Source organism: Myiozetetes cayanensis, unplaced genomic scaffold (genome assembly GCF_022539395.1).
Source record: "Myiozetetes cayanensis isolate MyiCay16 unplaced genomic scaffold, myiCay2020 scf12, whole genome shotgun sequence".
Taxonomy (NCBI): Eukaryota; Metazoa; Chordata; class Aves; order Passeriformes; family Tyrannidae; genus Myiozetetes; species Myiozetetes cayanensis.
The window spans coordinates 24,533,655-24,539,274 of record NW_026086826.1 but is presented as its reverse complement, the minus strand read 5'-3'; the positions used below and the strand labels follow the sequence as shown (position 1 = coordinate 24,539,274).

At 48.5% G+C, this 5,620-nt stretch overlaps 1 long non-coding RNA gene across 1 annotated transcript in view; it reads left to right on the top strand.

Annotated features, from left to right (window-relative positions):
• Nucleotides 1-5,620, top strand: part of LOC126635481 (uncharacterized) — a 157,164-nt gene that overhangs the window by 141,624 nt on the left and 9,920 nt on the right. The window contains exon 3 of the long non-coding RNA XR_007627723.1: nucleotides 1,728-5,417. This is a non-coding gene — a long non-coding RNA (uncharacterized LOC126635481). The remainder of the gene's footprint in view (nucleotides 1-1,727; nucleotides 5,418-5,620) is intronic.

Here is a 5,620-nt window from a genome sequence, read left to right as displayed (position 1 = left end):
CTTTAAAACAAAAGATTAAGCAAGCCTACAGGGTTCACAATGCAATTGCTTTATCAGACTGTCTATTTATATCTACTAGTTAACAACTAAAAAAGAAATAGCAAAGTTTGGTTCATATCATGAGGGACTCAGTATCTCAAAGTGTGATCTTCAGACAGCTGTGGCTGCTCTGTATTAACGATGCTTTTCAGCCTTTGTGTGCTTTATTCCTTTATTTTTTGGCTGTGAATGCATAACTTTAGCCTTTAATGGTACCAGCAGTGTGCAGGGTCAGGCCCTCCCTTGAGCACTGATGTGGAGGAGGCCAGTTTAGATTCAGGACATGGACTTGTTCTCTACAATGCCAAAGCTGCAAATACATCCACTATCTTGCACGCCGAGTCCTCGGGAGATGGAAATTAGTCATAACACTACTATGCCAGAGGGAACAGCCAGGCCGAGCAGCAGCCTGTGAAACGCACGAGCACGGTGGGCATTTGCCACCAAAAACTGTCAACCAGCAATGGCTGGGCTGTGCTCAGGTGGTTTTGCAGTGTGCCTGTGTGCGCTACCGGGTCTTTGTCTTTGCCTCGTTTGTTTTTTTCCACCCGTGGGTGTCCTGAAGACTCAAATAACGCAAATCAGCCCCGCCACTGTCCGAGTGGGGCGAGAGGAGCTGAAGCCTGTAAAACCATGAGGTCAGAGGGTGCAGCTGCCTCACCAGGCACTCATACGTCCCTCTGGCAGAGACTGTGCCTGCTCCATGAGGCTGGTTTGAGGGATTTCATCTGGGAGAATATCCTAAATCATACCCTGCAGGCTGTGCTTTGCAGGGAAGCTCCAGGAAAAGGCAGCAGAGAGGTTCCATCAGGGAGTGCGTGGGGGTGAAGTCTTAGTGGTGGCAATGGGCTTCCCAAGCCATTCCCACACCCTTTGCAGTGGGTGGAGGTCACAGTGTCAGGAAACCACAGGAGCTGCTGCACAACTACACACAGATCCCTGCACCCAGCCAGCTGAGCAAAGGCTGCCCTCGACACTGCCTGGGCTTGGGAGACCAGGTTCTGCCATTCCTTTCTGTCTGCTTCCCAGACTGCCTCTTTCAAAATTTCTAATTTAAAAAAAAAAAAAAAAAAAAAAAAAAGAGGGAAGTAATATTCCTCCCTTTCCGATCTACCCCTTTTTGCCCTGGTTCTTGAACTCCCCACGTTTTTTCCCTGGGGAACAAGAACACTGAAAAGCACAGGGTGACAACCAGCTGTTTTGGAAACAGGATGCCTGTGCTGGGGTACGGCACAAGCTCTGTGTGACTGCGTCAGCGCCACCGGCTTTCGCAGCCGGCAGGAGTGAAACTGCGAGAGCCCAAGTGGTGGGATAACGCAGCCAGTGCGAGCACAGGGGCGTGGGGACACGCAGCAGAACTCCCTCCTCCAGTGTGTGAAGAGAGCTATGCCTTGGCAGAGTAACCGTGGCGGGGCACAGGCTGCCCCACATGTGGTTTTGCACCCCAGCCCTGCTGGTGAGGCCCGGCAGCCACAGGCAGTGCTGTGGCTCGTGGCAGCAGCAGGACACAGAGATGGGCAGCCTGAGACCACGCAGGGATGTGCTGCACGGGGCCCTGCTGCCCTAGAGGCAAAGACAAGCTCTTTGTCTCTCTGCTAACATGATTTATGACTTGCTACATCGGGGTGTACAAGCTGGTTTCGGGCAGGAGAGTAAATACTTGATTTTTTTTTTTTTTCCCCTTTTAGCACCATCAACATCAAGAGTTTTCTGAACTGCAGCTGCTGTCCCCCCAGGATGGCTCCCTGTGGGGACACCAAGGCAAGTTCTGCTCTGTGTCCCTAACTCAGGGGAAGAGACTCACCTGGCATCCCTCCTCTCCTGATGGATGTCCTGGAAGAAAAGGGGCCACCACAGTGGCATCTACTGCTTAAGGTGGAGGCCCAGCCCAGCTCTCATTCACCCCTTGCTCACAGGCTCCAGGGAAATCCAGGGAGTCCAACTGAGACATTCTGCAGAGCAGAAGGAATTCATAAAGATAAATCTCCAGCAGCTGAGAAAGGAGAGAACCTGTTAATGACCCTGCAGCACCAAGCCCCTGGTGTGAGCTCTCAGCTATCTGCAGAACTGCAGGGCTGCACCTGCACCCAGGCACTCCCAGAGCACAGGAACAAAGCCATGCCTTTGCTCCCCCTTTCCCTGTCTTTAAGGAACACAGAGAGTGGATAAGAATTATTCTGAAGCCATTTATTATGAAGTTATTATTTAGTAGAGTTAAATAACAGATGTGACAATTTTGAACAAACTTGTGATGAATACTTTTTGAGAGGTTGGAGGCAAAGGAAAAAATAAAGCAGGCTGAGCTGCCTTGTGCTTTCTTTCTGGTGGGAAAATGTCATTTTAGTAAGAAATCAGTTTCAAGTGGAAAAAAGTATGGAATATGTTGCTCTAGAAAAAAGCAGAATAGCTGCTCTCACCAACATTACATCAACAAAATATTAATATCTGAAAATCAAGCCTACAGTTCACAGACTACAGCCCACAGACAAGCACCTTCTGCTGGCTCTGCCAAACCCCTCTGGAGCATTTGTCTGAGATATAAACAGAAATGTCTGGGAGGCTGTTCCCTACAGCCTTCACAGCCCTCAGTGAAACAGAAAGAGGAAAAGGAGGCTTTTCTCTAATTACTTTTGGCAGGATAACAACTTGAGGAAATGCCAGGGAAGACTGTTCAGCCAGAGGCAAATCACCTCCTGGGATGTGAGAGAGAGGAATAAGGAAGGAGAAGGGGAAGGGGCCTTTGCTCAGACATGTCTGCTGGGACTCAGCTGACACACTGCAAAACACGGTCTGAAATCCTTCAAAGGATTCAAAGAGGTTACAGGCTGCTCCACGGGCAGCCCCTTCCTGTGAGCCGAGAGCGGCCCCAGCTCCCGCTCATCCATCTCATCACAGTGGAGTTTCAGAAGTGAAACTGTCACTGCACAGAAGCAGATTATCTGATTGTGGGAGATTTCAATTAACAATGGCACAACCAAACCCATCGACGGGAAACTGGTTTGAGAGATTGAAATGGAAACGATACTCTTTAATGATAACCAACACCCCCCCGGCAGGGCAGCCCCGAGTTGATGCCTGCCACCTTCCTGAGGGAGCCCTCCTCAGAGGTGATTCCTCCATGGCTTACCCAAGGGCTGAACTGACAAAGAGCCACAAACACTCACTGCCCTGGCAGTTTTCAGCTTTTTTCCACACACTGTACCCACTGCAGGGAGGTCAAGGCTCCAGGAGCAGCTTGCGCTGCTCCAATGCAGGAACATTTTGTTCTCACTTCAGTGGCACTCAGGCAGAACAAGAGTCTAAGCCCAGGCCTCCAATACTCCACACAAGCATCCTCAGACTGAAGGCAGGCTGCAGTAACAAAACCATCGGCCAGATGTTATCTGGAAAGACAGGCTGATTTCCTGGCAAGAAATGAATAAAAAATTCTACATGAAAATTCACTTGGATACACTTCTTGGTGAAAGATTACTCTCACACAAGTTTTCTGTCCAGTTATAACTCCATGCTGTCTCCACTTTCTTTTACCTAGAAAAGGAAACTAATCATCTAATCAGGACATAAGATCATAATCAAACTCAGAGCTCAGGTAGGCTACAGCCACAGCTCAGTGGTGGCCAGGAGCCTGTGCCTGACCCAGAAGACACATGTGCCATGCTCCTGTCTTTGCTACACAACCCCTCTGGAGCCTCACCTGCGTGGGGCTGCCCAGGACACTTGACAGAGCTTGGCAGAAGATGCAAAGCCATAAAGGCAGCTGAGGTGCCCTGATCTCAGTGTGAGCAAAGACCTCTGGACACCTGAGGCAGGCATACACTAGTGCCTGTGACTTTGCACACTTTGTTAACTCTGCTGCTGTGCAAACAAGCCCACGATGGTCCCTTCAGTCCTCTCCTCTCTGATGACATCAGACTGCAGCAACAGGGAGGTGGCTTGGGCTGGGGCACACAGTGTGCAAGGAGAAACTGAGAGCAACAGGTTTGTTCAGGCTGGAGAGAAGCTAAAGGGAGATACTACAGTTATCTGCTGCTCTCTGATAGGGAGACACATAGGAAAAAGCTGAAAGGCAACAGGCACAACATGAGAAATTATGCAAGAAAAACATTCACTGTCAGCAGAGTCACACATTGGAACTGGAAGTGGCACCACTTCTCTGAAAACAACCTGCTGTAACTTTGAACTTGACCCTTCTTTCAGCAGGGGGTGGCCAAAGCAGCCTCCAGCCATCCCTTCCAGCTCCATGACCCGAAAAGCCTGTGAAGAACCACTTCCCATGAGACCTCTCACACTTTGTGGGAAGCTGCTTCAAGAACTTGTGCCTTTCAGTTTTCTGTATCTGTGAAATGGAGTTGATGTGATTTCCTTATTCAAGCCTTTGTCTAGCAGGTGTACGGAATAACCCACTTTTTTAGTGTGGAATAGATGACTTGGCTCTTCAGAAGACACAAACCAGCACATACAAACAGGAGAGAGGCACTTTGGTGCCAATACTTAGCATTTGTTTCAGAACTCGCCTGTGATGCTGTCGGGGGCTGTGTGCTTCCTGCAGATCTGAAATCCTCAGAGCTGCCCCAAAGTTTCTAGCAAACAAATTTAATGCTTTCATTTTACACCAGAAGCATAACAATTATCTGGGAAATCTCCCTCCCACACCATGCAGTCTGTATTTTGGGTGGCTTGGTGATCTCACCCCAAAGAGTTACTCGGGTTCAACACTGCTTTTGAAAACTGTCATGTAAAAGCCACTGGGTCAACTTTTAAGCCAGGGCTCACCATGAACAGCTGTGTGTGCTTAAATACAGAAAAACAAAGCAGTTGAAAGAACAGGACAAAAAGAAATCTTCCATCTTCTCTCTCCCACTCCCCTCTTACCCACATGTTACCAGACCTTAAGAGACATGACCTACAAGTACAACTGCTCTCATCCTGCCAGGCCCTGCTGCAGTTCTCTGCTGTTGTCTTTCCCAGCTTCTTCATAATCCTAAAATGGTCTTCTAATGAAGAGAGCCACCAATATCTGCCCAGACACTGCCTCGTGCTACTCCTAACTCCACAGCACATCCCACAGGGGGATGCAGGAAAGCCAGGAACACAGTGAGAGCTGCACAGCCCCTCGTTACAATGCTGGTCACATAGGAACAGTCACAGAGATCAAGAAAGGAAGTTATGAAATAACAATAACTGGAAAGAAACACCAGGGACCTGCACCTTCTTCAATCCTGGGGGCACAGCAGAGAGTGAAACTACGCAGGAAACATGAAGCTGTCCTAATTAAATATATTCCAAACAGAGGAAAATTAGAACAGCAGGGAGTTATGAGCTTCCCCTTTCATATTCCCCCAGCAGAAGCTGTTTCAATTCCACTGTCTGGAGGCACAGTAAGCCATACTTCAGCAGGTACCTCCATACCTGAGGTTAAAAACAGGTCATATAGTAATTAAGATATCTTAAGAGAATTCTCATGTTATAATTACCCTGTTCCCACAGCTGACTCAGGAATACAGTAGAGCACGTTAAACCCAGCAGGTGGCATTTCTCCTTTTACACACAGGGTAAAGCTGCATAATTTTATGATGAAGTA